Here is a 13093-nt window from a genome sequence, read left to right on the forward strand (position 1 = left end):
AAACCCCTCCTGTACTCCTGGACCCGTCTTGGGGTGAGGGTCTTGAATCACGTGGTAGGAAATGCTTTGCAACTGCACTAGCTGTTTCCACACTGCTCAGGGGGGTGTACATCAACTCCACCCCTTGATGGGGGGCGGGGGTGAGAGTGTTCATTTCTCAACAACTGTGCAAACACATGGTTTCATTGTGCTTTTAAATTTTTTTCCAATCTGACGAATGTGAAACTGTATTTCCTTTTATTTTCCTCAGTATTTCTCTGAGAAGGAGGCCAATCAATGCTGATGGCCATCCAGGTGTGTCTTCTGAGAGTGGTATGCAGGGTCTTTCCCGTAAGCGCCTCGTTTCCTTTGCCCCCACCATTCTGCTGAGTTAACTTCCTCCTTTGTGGGGTAGACCCCTAAATATTTCTTTCAATGAGTGCCTGTAGGCGATAAACACTCTTGATGTTTCACGCTTTGTAATATCACTATTTTGCCCTCAGTGTTCCATGACAGTTTACCTGGGAATAAAATTTTATATCGACAGTAGTTGTTCCTTCCCCTTTAACGGCGTCGCTCCAGGCTCTCCCGCTATCTATCGCTGTCGACCAGAAGCCTGCCGACTCTCACAGGCATTTCTTTTTAGGCTAAACGATCACTTGTTCCTGCTGGCTTCTAATGTTTCCATTTTGCAGTTTTACTAAAATGGGTTTAGGGCAGGATTCATTTATATTTAATCTGCTGAATATTCACAGGGCACTTTCCACTGAAGATTCATGTTTTTCTTTGATTCTATAAAATTCTTGGATATTTTGGTACAAACACTGATTTTTAGTTTTTCCAGACAGTTTTTTTGAGTTTCTTATAGAGGATTCTGAATCTCCAATAAGCCTCTGAAGTTGGAGGCTTTCCAGCCATCTACCCAGAATCTTAAATGTTCTTTCATATTTTATGAGGGTTTTTTAAAGCTTCCTCTGCTTCTGATACGATGAAGTTGAAGACTGAACAGGCCGACATTCAAGTACACCCTGAGTGTGGCCCTCCGCCGGCTCAAACCCCTTCCAAGCTCACGCCTCTGTGCGCACCACCGCTGTTCCACTGCCTGGAGCTCCTCCCCCCTAATCCCCGTCCTGCTCCCACTTCAGGAGCTGGGCCTGGCGGCTCGGCCGGTCAGACCCTCCCCGACAGGTCCACGTCCTGCCTCTGTCCAGCTTTGTCTCCATTGCCTTCCTCCACGCCATGCCCTGCACGCACTGCAGCGGTGCGTCTATGTCCGTCCTCAACTCCCGTGCACCTTAGGGGCCCAGGAACCTACCCAGTGACTCCTCACTCCCAAGACCGTGTCCGCACTGGGCACCTTTGACCAAGGATAATTAAGGAAGGAAAGGAGAGACGATACAGGAAGAAAAAGAGAAAGAGGAGAATATAGACAAGCAGGGAAGGAAAATAGGAAGGAGGGAGGGGAGGAAGAAAGGAAAAGGAAGATGAAAGTGGAAGGAGAGAGGAGGGGACACTGGGGACAACCCACCTGAGCTTCCAGAAATACCATCACGTGGAACAGTGCCCCGGAAAACCTCCCCATGCCCCAACATGGAGACCTGGAGCCCGGGGACCTCTCAGGGAGGCCCCCACTGCTCCCTCATTCAACACCGTAATGAGTCCACACACTCTCCCAAGCCACAGTCTGGAGCTGTCTTTCCAAATTCAACGAGAAACCAAGGGTGAGCAGGAGGCCATGGGTCCAGGCCCCTAGCCCCTGGCCCTACCCACTGTGAGAGACAACAGGCTTCAGAGCATCTTCCCATCTCTGCCACCCTAAAGGCAGGGAAACTGGGGGACCAGGAAGGCAGGAGAGTCTCAGCACTGTGAGGGGGGTGAAGGGTGAGGAGGTTTGGGAGGATGAGGCTGGAATTGGGAAGGAAGCAAGGGTAACCCCTGGCCTCACCTAGGGTCCAGGGTACAGAGGGACATATTGCCGGATCCAGGAAATGTAGCTCATCACTCGGGCACACACCCCAGGGAAGTTACAATGACCACAGACATCTCCTCAGCTCACAATCCCTACCTGGATCCAGGTGCATTTCCAGCTGCACACCAGGGGCCCCCAGAGAGGCCCTGTGGGGAGAGTCGGGACTCAGTGAACACCTCCACACGTGCAGTGGAGCTCCTGAGCCCTGACTCCACAGTCTAGGAGGGGACAGAGGACAGAGGACGAAGGCAGCCGGGGGTCTCACCTGGCAGGAGTGGCCCTCACTCCCAGTGCACAGCATGTCATCCTTGATGATCTGGCCGATGTTGTTTGACCAGTTCTGGTAGCGCAGTCACAGATCTCATTCCCCACAGTGGGGACCACCACCTGGTGAAGCGGGGAGGGTGGAGGCAGCGGTGCTGTGGGGAGGGTCCAGCTGAGAACCGGGGCTGGTCCAGGCTCCTGCCTTCTCCCAGCAACTCAGGTACTCCTTCCACTCCTGCTGGGCACCCCTGGCTATCAGTGGAAGGCATGGGGAGCTGCTCTGTGGGCCCTGACCCTTGGGTCCGGAATCAGTTACACCTGGCCCTGAGACTCAGCTCCCCTGCATCCACTAAGCCCATTCAGTTCTAGGGTGCCCAGCTTCATCAGCCGGAGGCTGGTCTCCACATGCCTGAGGACAGGCTCCAAGGAGAGTTATCCAGGACTTTTTCCCTTGAAAAGAAATAGCTCAAGGGCTCATCACAAAGAAATATATTACAGCAGGAAGGAAACATTTCTGAGCTGATGAGTTCAGGTGTTCATTCGGACTTAGGCCCCTGTGCACTGTGAGATCGTGGTAGGCCCCCGACTCTCGCTCCCAGGTTTATTCATCTTCAGGAGGCCAATCTAGGTCCGCACGTTGGCATGGGGGGTGCCCAGGGAGAGGCATGGGAGGGCCTGTCATCCTGGCAGAGAATAAGCACCTGCACCCCCAGGGTCAATGCATCTGCCCATGAAGCCCCAGCCCTGCACACGTTCAGGCTCGACAGGGAATCCCCGCTCTAAAATTCAAGTGCAGAATTAGCGTATGACCCAGAAATTCCACTCCCACCAGAGGTGTCCAACCTTTTGGCGTCTTCGGGCCACACTGGAAGAAGAAGAGTTGTCTTGGGCCACACATTAAATACATTGTGACACATAATCAGAAAAAAATCTCATAATGTTTCAAGTAAGTTTACGATTTTGTGGTGGATTGCATTCATAGGCACCCTGGGCCGCACGTGGCCCATAGGCCGCGGGTTGGACACCCCTGTATATACCCCAAAGAGTTGAAAACGGGGATCCAAGATAGCAGCAGAGTAGGAGGAAGTTACACTCACTTCCTCCCAGGGCCAAATCGGAACTACAACTAAGGTATGGGACAATCAACCTGAATAACCAGCTGAAGACTAGATGAACAGGAGTCTTATAATTAAGGACATAGAGAAGAAGCCACGTGGAGACTGGTAGGAAGGGCAGAGACATAAAAAGGGCTGGCGCTGCCCCCACATGTGGCTGTAGAGATTCTGGAGGGATATCTCAGCTGCAAAGATCACCAATGAAAAGCAAGGGGTCTCAACCCCATGCTGAGCTCCCCAGCCCAGAACACCAGTGCCTGAAAGAGGAGCTCCCATAACATCGGGCTGTGGAAATCAGTGGGGATTTCACCTGCCAGGGTGAGATGGGAGACTGCTAGAAACCCAGAAGCCCTTTTAAAGGGCCAGTGCACAACATCTCATTCGCAGGCACTCAACCTGGGCTCCAGCAGAGGTGCAGCAGCTCAGCGTGGACTGTAGTCACACAGGGAGACACTGGGTTATGTGGCTTTGGGGAGAGGGCTGGAGGGACAGCCTCTGTTATCCCTGTGCTGAGTCTCTCTCCCGCACCTCCCACAGGTGCCATCTTTCCTGGTGGGAGCACTCGCCTCCATAGAGCATCGGCCTGGGGGGATGCACTTGCCCCGCCCCCCCGCCCCAATTCCCAGCTGCCCTGCCCTGCCAAGCTCACACCCTGCTGAAGATTCAGCTAGCTGCAGCCACCCTAGGCTCACTGAAGTCTTTCTTGGAAGGCTCTCAAGATGGTCAGGGCAGACTTAGGGCCTGTCAGAGATGTACAGGGAGAGACTGAGTGGAGTGGCTTTAGGTCAAGGGCTGTTTTCCCCCCCGAGTGCCCCACTATTACTGCCCCCACGGCATCGGCCTGGGGATGTGCACTAGCCCCAGGCTCTTGATTCCCTGTGGTCTCGCCCTGCCAAGCTCACGCCCTGCAGAGGAGTCTACTGGCTGCAAGCAGCCGGGGCCCACTACAGTCTTTCTCAGAAGGCTCTCGAGGAAGTCTGAGCAGACTCCAGGGGTGTTGGAGACACACAGGGAGAGATTGAGTTGTGAGGCTTCTAGGTGGGAGTCACTTTCCCCCGTGTGTGCTGACAAGCTCTCCCCCCACAGGGCCAAATTTTCATCTGTTTTAGCCTGATGAACTCTACTTGCCTCACCCTGATGGCCCCGTGAGGCCCTGCCCCACTGCAAAATGTCGCAGGCCCCAGGCGAGAGGGGCTAGCCTTGGCGTACCTTGAGAACTTCACTGAGTGGCGTCAATCCAGCTCTGGTGCCAAGTAAGAATCTGAACCAGCCTGATGGCATCACCCCACCTGGTGACACACTGAGAATCATGCAGCTCACATACTGCCAGAGGCTCTTTCAGGGGCTAAGCCTAAAAGGCAGCTGACAGGTAGAGGCAGATTTGGGGGTGCCTTGGACCTTCTGTGTCCTGACCCAGGTTCAGTACTGGTGGAAACCAGCCTTGGTATGTAGCCTGACCCCTCCCACGTGCACCCAGGTCCACTACAGAGGAAGCCACTTACTGTAGATCACTTTGGAGCATCTCACCAGTAGCCCAGGGCTGGTCACAGGCGGTGTCTCATATTTGCCTGCACCGGAGTTCCTCCCTAGAGGTCCCAGAACGAACACACCCAGTGGCTGGCTACAGACCACATCAGAGCACAACCTGATTAGCACCACAAGCAGCACACCCAAAGGGAGATCTCAGTAGGCACCAGGCCCCACTGGGGCAAATTCTGCTTTGTGGGGTCAGCCTATGCTCAGCGGCTCATGGACTGTGGTTGGGGCCAGTCCTCACAGCCAGCCAGCCTGAGGGTCAACCTGACCTACGGACAGGCCAGTAACAATCAAGACTCAACTACAAAAGCAGTGCTCACATAAGGAACATTCCTGGAGCACCTAGCTTGGGTGATCAGGAATGTCCACCACTCCTGTGCACCACTGAGCCCCACGGGACATGAACTAAATAAAGCCACCCTACAAAGACTGGGAGACATAGCAAATCTACCTAACACAGAGAAACAAATGCAAAGAGGCAGCAAAAATGAAGAGACAAAGAAGCATGCTATAAATGAAAGAACAGGAGAAATCCCCAGAAAAAACTAAATGATGGAGGCAACCAATCTACCAGATACAGAGCTCAAAGCACTGGTTATAAAGATGCTCAGGGAGCACAGGGGAAGAGCAGATGAGCCCAGTGAGAACTTCAACAAAGAGATAACAAGCAAGAGAAAAGACATAAAACCCACAAAATATCAAAAGTGAAAATAGAACATCTGAAATGAACACACTAGAAAGAATCAACATCAGATTAGATGAAGCACATAATAGAATCTGCAATATGGAAGACAAGGTAGCAGAAAACACCTAATCAGAGCATCAAGAAGAAAAAAGAATTTTAAAAGTTAGGATAGTTTAAGGGACTTCTGGAATGACATCAAGCATAACACTATCTGCATCATAAGGGTAACAGAAGGAGAAGAGAGAGAGCAAGGGGTCAAGAAATTAGTTGAAGAAATAATGACCAATAACTTCCCTAATCTGGTAAAGTAAAAAGACACACAAGTCCAGGAAGCACAGAGAGTCTCAGCCAAGATGAATCCAAAGAGGCCCACACCAAGACACATCATAATTAAAATGACAAAGATTAAAGACAAAGAGAGAATCTTAAAAGCTGCAAGAGAAGGACAGTTACCAACAAGGGAGTTCCCATAAGACTGATTTCTCAACAGAAGCATTTCGGCCGGAAGGGATTGGCCTGCAATATTTGAAGTGATGAAAATCAAGAACCTACAACCAAGACTACTCTACCTAGCAAGGCTGTCATTTAAAATTAAAGGAGAAATAAAGAGCTTCCCAGAAAAGAAAAAGTTAAAAGGAGTTCATCACCACCAAATCAGTATTACAAAAAATGTTAAAGAGACTTCTTTAAGAAAAAAATAGGAACATAAAAATGTTTAATAAAAAGGGAATAAATATGTACCTATTAATAATCATTTTAAATGTGAATGTATTAAACCCTCCAATAAAAAAGATACAGGCCCGCTGAATGGAAAAGAAAACAACACCCATGTATATGCTGTTTCCATGAGACTCACTACAGATCTGAAGACACATGGAGACTGAAAGCAGACATATCGCGTGCACAGTGAACCTCCCTAAAAGGCTGAGGTGACAATACTTACATCAGACAAAACAACTTTGAGACAAATAGATAAAGAAAAAGATTGCAAACTTCGGGCCAAGATGCAGATGTAGGTAGACACACTGTGGCTCCACCCACAACCAAAAGAAGGACAACAACAAATTTAAAAACAAAAAACAACCAGAACTTCCAAAAAATCGAACTGTATGGAAGTCCAACAACCAATAAGTTAAAGAAGAAACATTCATCCAGACTGGTAGGAGGGGTGGAGATGGGCAGCCAGGGGGAGAAGACTCTCAGCAAGGCGGCAGCTGGCAGGGCAAGTGGTCCCACATTTGCATGCGGATAAATGGGGAGGAACAATGGGGGAGCAAGACTGACCACACAACCCAGGGTTCCAGTGCAGGGAAATAAAGCCTCAAAACCTGTAGCTCAAAAATCCTGTGGGGGTTGCAGCAGTGGGAGAAACTCTCCATCTCACAGGAGAGTTCATTGGAGAGACCCACAGGGTCCTAGAACACACACAAACCCACCCACCCTGGAATCAGCACCAGAAGGGCCCAGTTTGCTTGTGGGTAGCAGAGGAACTGACTGAAACCTGGCCCAGAGTGGAGCAAGCTGCATTGTTCTCTCTCAGACCCCTCCCTCACAGACAAACCACAAAGCAGCAATGTGGGTTGCCCTGTCCTGGCCAACACCTAAGGCTCTACCCCTTACTACATAACAGTGCACCAAGACAAAACAAATTTGGCCCAAATGAAAGAACAGATCAAAGCTCCAGAAAAAATACAACTAAGCAATGAAGAGATGGCCAACCTATCAGATGCAGAGTTCAAAACACTGGTAATCAGGATGCTCGCAGAAATGATTGAGTATGGTTGCAACATAGAGGAAGAAGTGAAGACTATGAAAAGTGAAATAAAGAAAAATGTACAGGGAACCAACAGTGAAGGGAAGGAAACCGGGACTCAAATCAATGGTTTGAAGCAGAAGGAAGAAATAAACATTCAACCAGAACAGAATGAAGAAACAAGAATTCAGAAAAATGAGGAGAGGCTAAGGAACCTCTGGGACAACTTTAAGTGTTCCAACATCCAAATCATAGGGGTGCCAGAAGGAGAATAGGAAGAGCAAGAAATGGAAAACTTATTTGAACAAATCATGAAGGAGAATTTCTCCAATCTGGCAAAGGAAATAGACTTCCAGGAAGTCCCGGAAGCTCAGAGAGTCCCAAAGAAGATGGACCCAAGGAAGCACACACCAAGGCACATCATAATTACATTACCCAAGATTAAAGATAAGGAGAGAATCTTAAAAGTAGCAAGAGAAAAGGGGACAGTTACCTACAAAGCAGTTCCCATAAGACTATCAGCTGATTTCTCAAAAGAAACCTTACAGGCAAGAAGGAGCTGGAAAGAAGTATTCCAAGTCATGAAAGGCAAGGACCTCCATCCAAGATTACTCTATCCAGCAAAGCTATCATTTAGAATGGAAGGGCAGATAAAGTGCTTCCCAGATAAGGTCAAGTTAAAGGAGTTCATCATCACCAAGCCCTTATTACATGAAATGTTAAAGGACTGATCTAAGAAAAAGAAGAAGATCAAAACTATGAAGAGCAAATGACAACAAACTCACAACTATCAACAACTGAACCTAAAAAAACTAAAACAAACTAAACAAACAAGTAGAACAGGAACAGAATCACAGAAATGGAGATCACATGGAGGGTTATCAGGGTGGGGGGAAGGTACAGTGAATAAACATGATTGATAGGTACAAAATAGACAGGGGGAGGTTAAGAATAGTATAGGAAATGGAGAAGCCAAAGAACTTACATGTACAACCCATGGACTTGAACTAAGGGGGTGGGAATTCTAGAAGGGGGTGAAGGGTGAAGGGGAATAAAGGGAGAAAAAATGGGACAACTGGAATAGCATAATCAATTACACACACACACATGTGATATATCAGCCTTAAATAGCACATTAGACCGAATGGACATGACTGACATTTACAGGGCCTTTCATCCCAGAACACCAGATTACACATTCTTCTCCAGCACACATGGAACATTCTCAAGGTTAGACCATATGTTGGAACACAAAACTCGCCTCCACAAATTGAAGAAAATTAAAATCATACCAAGCATATACTCCAACCACAATGCTCTGAAAATTAAAAGTAACAGGGGAATGATAGGAGAACTCAGGTGTTAGAGAGATTAGTCTTAATTGATAGGCTTAAGTGAATAACTCAGGTGGAAAGCTGTTATTCCAAAATCATGAAGCTTTTGAATAAAGACTTCTTTCCTTTATCACCACTCTGCCTCTGGAATTTTGCCTGGAGGGTGGTGGTGGGGAGCGGGACCCCACTTGCTGTTCAGTAACTTGTACATATAACGTATCATAGAATTATATACTTGAAACCCCTATAATCTCATTAACCAATGTCACCCCAATAAATTTAATTTTTTTTAAAAAGAGGACAGGCAAATGGCCTGCAGACATATAAAAAGATGCTCAACATCACTAATCATTAGAGAAACTCAAATTAAAACCACAATGAGAAATCATGTCACACCAGTCAGAATGGCCATCATCAATAAACCAACGAACAAGAGCTGGCGAGACTGTGGAGAAAAGGGAGCCCTCGTGCACTGTTGGCGGGAATGCAGACTGGTGCAGCCACTGTGGGAAACTGTATGGAATTTCCTCCAAAAATTAGAAATGGAACTGCCTTATGACCCAGCAATTCCACTGCTGGGAATATATCTGAAGAAACCCCACACACTAACTGGAAAGAATATACTCATGCCCACGTTCACTGCAGTGTCACTTACAATCGCCAAGGTTTGGAAGCAGCTGAAGCGCCCAATACACTCAATGCTCGACAGACAGGCATAAATATGCCACATATACGCCATGGAGTACTGCTGGGCCGTAGAAAGAATGAAATCTTACCGTTATGCTGCGTGAAAAAGTCAGTCAGAGAAAGACAGATGCCACACGATGTCACTTATGTGTGGAATCTAAAGAACAAAAGAAACAACTAAAACAGAAACAGGCCACAGGTATAGAAAACAGACACGGTTGCCCGAGTGGGGACGGTGAAGAGGTGAAGAAGCCCCGATCGGCCGTTACCAGCAGTCACGGGGACGAGGTGCAGCACAGGGAACAGTCGGTGATATCGTGATAACTGTGTGCGGCGCCAGGTGGGCACGGGAAATATCGGGGGGGGGGGGGGGTTGGTGGGAGAACAGTTTATAAAGTATTAACATGTGGTTGTCTAACCACTACGCTGTATGCCTGAAACTAGTACAAAATAATATTGAATATAAACTGTAATCGAAACATAAATTGGAAAACAGCTACTCTAACAGTTGCTCTAACACACAGTTCACAGCAGCATGATCCACACCAGCCAAAGGTGGAAAGAGTCCATCAGTTCAGGAGGGACGGAAAAAAGATCCGTCCACACGGTGGGATATTATTTGGCCATAAAAAGGAATGAAGTTCTGACACGTGCTTTAAGGCCGCTGAACCTTGAAGAAAAACATCATGCTAAGTGAAAGAGGCCGGACACACGCACAAAAGCACACATGTTGTATGACGCACACTTACATGCAATGTCCAGAACAGGCAAACCCACAGAACCAGAAAGCAGGTCGTGGTTGGCAGCCAGAGCCCGGGGAGCGGGGAGTCGTCACTGAACGGGGACAGAGCTCTGTCTGGGGGGAGGTGGCGGCGGCTGCACAGCGCTGTGCATGCTCTGAACAGTGGTTCAGAAGGTAAATTTTTGTTATGTGTACTTTGCCACAATAAAAAGGTGGAGGATTCCCCAAAACTGCAGGGAATAAAGCATTTTCAGCAAAGCCGCTACCACACATCCAGCGGACCTCCCTGCATCTGCACACACCCCACCGGGTCTCCCTGAGCCTTACCTCCGAGGCTGATGTAACCCCAGCCGGTCACCCAGCACATCATCTTCTCAGGGACCTCTACGGAGGCAGGTGGGAGGGTGACCGGGCTGACGTGCTTGGAGGGTGTCACGGGGGCCTCCAGTTTCAGTAGGTCAATGTCTGCTCCCCCCTCAGCTGACAGGCTCCGGTTGAACTTGGGGTGGCAGATGACCTGAGCCACATTTGTCAGTCTGTCATGGTCACAGAGTCTCAGCTGCCCAACTTGGACCCTGAAGCCATAGCCTCCAAGTCCTCCCTAAGGGAGGGGGACCAGGAGCTCCTCAGGGGAGGCGAGGGGGCAGGACCGGTCCCGGTGCAGCAGCAGGAACTGGGCTGTCCACTGACAGTGGCTTTCCCTGAGACCCAGGGACCTCCCTCAAATCCCCCTCCAATCACCGCTTTGCGTGTTCCCCACCCCGCTGCTGCTGAGGGGGCCTCAGGCCGTGTGACTCACCGCTGGCACAGTGGGCAGCGGCCAGCACCCACTGCCGGTGGATGAGGGAGCCCCCACATACGTGCGGCCACAGCTCAAGCTCCTCATCGTTCTGTGGGAGGCTGACCTGCCAAGGCCATCGTCCAGCAGGGCCACTGTGCACCCCCACAATGCCACCCTGCTCCATCCTCAAGCTGGGATCTGGGAAGCAAAAAGGGGACACCATCGTAGGCCCCAGCACAGTCTCTCACACTCAGTCCCTGCCAGGAGCGGACCAACCAGTCCCACCCTGAGCTGGTGCTGAGGGTTCTGGGCAGCCTGAGGCAGAAGATGGAGGCCTGGAGTCAGGACTCACCTGGGAACAGAGGCACGGAGCCCCCCAGGCCTGGGAGGGTCAGGAACAGCAGCCACAGCATCAGCAGGGGTGGGCAGGGGCCTGGGCGAGGCCCCTAGGGGCCAGGACCCTAGTGGGGGATGGGGTAGCCCGAATCTGAGCAGGGGCGCCTGCATCTTGATGGAAGCCCCCTCTCATCCCTCTCGGGGCTCTCTGAGCCCCTTTACTCCCTGACACAGGAAGGGGCAGGAGGGGTCAGCCCCTTGGTTGGGCTATGGGCAGGGAGTGGAGCTTCTCCTTTCTCAGGCTCAGCCCAGGACGGAGAGTCAGTCAACAGGCAACGAAGAGGTCCCGCCGGGCTCGCACTGCTTCCCGCCAGACCCTCCTCCAGGCTGTCACTGGGCAACAAGCACACTCCACCTGCATGGACCTCAGCCGCAGAACAACCAGGCCAGTGGAAATGAGCAGAGGAGAGGACGTGGGGAGGATGCGGGTTTGCTGGAAGAAGCCCTGGAGTGCGGGGCCCAGGCAGGCAGGACAGGGGAGGCGGAGACGCCAGGTGCTAGGCCACCGCAGCCACAGGGCAGCCCCTGAGCCCACTGAAGCCCAGGAGGCAGCATGGAGCACACCGCCGTTTGACCGGAGCATGGCAGCCCCTGCCTTCGCTGCAGCCACCCGACGGGCGTGTGACCTGCAGCCACGCTCACTGCCGCCTGCTGAGGGACATGGCACACTGTCCTCTCTGCAGGCTGAACTCTCCAGCAGCTAGCACTGAGATGGGGCATTTCATGCTGGGTACAAATCAGGGAGAGCCGTCTGCGAGGCAGGTGGACGGAGCAAAGCAGGGACGAGGGAGGGGCTGGAGCATAATGCCAGGCTGACAACACCTTGGCCAACCCATGGGGAGACCCAGTGTCCACAGTCCTCGCTGCAACAAAATGCCAGCCCTTACATCTTCCTGCAGTGACCAAGGGGGACCTGATGGGGTGACACAACCAGAAGGAGCTGCCAGCCCTCCCAGAGTCCAGTCGTCAAGTCCCTCCCTGGAGGGGGCACTGGAGGCCCGTCTCTGCATCCAGCACCACCCACCCTCGCTGCCAGCTGCTGCAGGACCACAGAGGACCTCTCTGCCCAGGCAAGCTGGGAAGGAGAGAGAGGTTCAGGGCACGACTGAGGCCGGCAGGGCCCCTCCGCCGTCCATGCAGATCTTCCCCCTTTGCTCGGGACTCGGGGACTTACCTGGTAGCACAACGCAGACCCCCATCCCTGCGGATCTGAGCTCTGTCTGAACACACGGACTTCTTAGGACGGGTAGCTGCAGCCGTCCACCTGCTGTCACAATCGAGGAGGAGGTGCCAAGGGACACAGAAGCGCCCCTCCTCTTCCCTGCCCTCCACTGTGACACAGCAGCCCTTCCTCCTCCCGGTGGTTGGTGTCATGGTCCCTACCAAGATGGTGGCACTTCTTGTTCACTGGCCTCTAGACACTAGGAACGCAACACGACCAGGCACCAGTCGTAACTCACAGCTCAGTAATATCCCCTGGGCCCTGGCCAGTGTGGCTCAGCTGGTCGGAGCACCATCCCCTACCGAAAGGTCGCAGGTTCAGTTCCCAGTCAGGGCACAGTACCTAGGTTGCGGGTTTGATCCCCAGTCTGGGTGCAGGAGCATGCGACCCCCGGCCTGGATGCGAAGGACCCCTGGCCCGGGCAGGTGTGGGAGGCATGTGATCAATGCTTCTCTCACATCACTGTTCCTCTCCCTTCCTCTCTCTGTAAAACGCAATGAAGAAAAATGTACTCGGGTGAGGACAAAAATAATAATAATAATATCAACAGCAACAATAATAATAACCCTCCGTGCACTTCGAGTGGCCCTTCCATTGTCCCTCCCCCACTGGGGCTTGCCCACACCAATC

The 13093-nt window shown here is 51.2% G+C and overlaps 1 pseudogene; it reads right to left on the reverse strand.

Annotated features, from left to right (window-relative positions):
• Positions 1 to 1924: 1924 nt before the first annotated feature.
• Positions 1925 to 12440, reverse strand: LOC112298410 (mastin-like; annotated as a pseudogene).
• Between the last annotated feature and the right edge of the window lie 653 nt (positions 12441 to 13093).

The sequence above is a fragment of the Desmodus rotundus genome, chromosome 1 (genome assembly GCF_022682495.2).
Source record: "Desmodus rotundus isolate HL8 chromosome 1, HLdesRot8A.1, whole genome shotgun sequence".
NCBI lineage: Eukaryota > Metazoa > Chordata > Mammalia > Chiroptera > Phyllostomidae > Desmodus > Desmodus rotundus.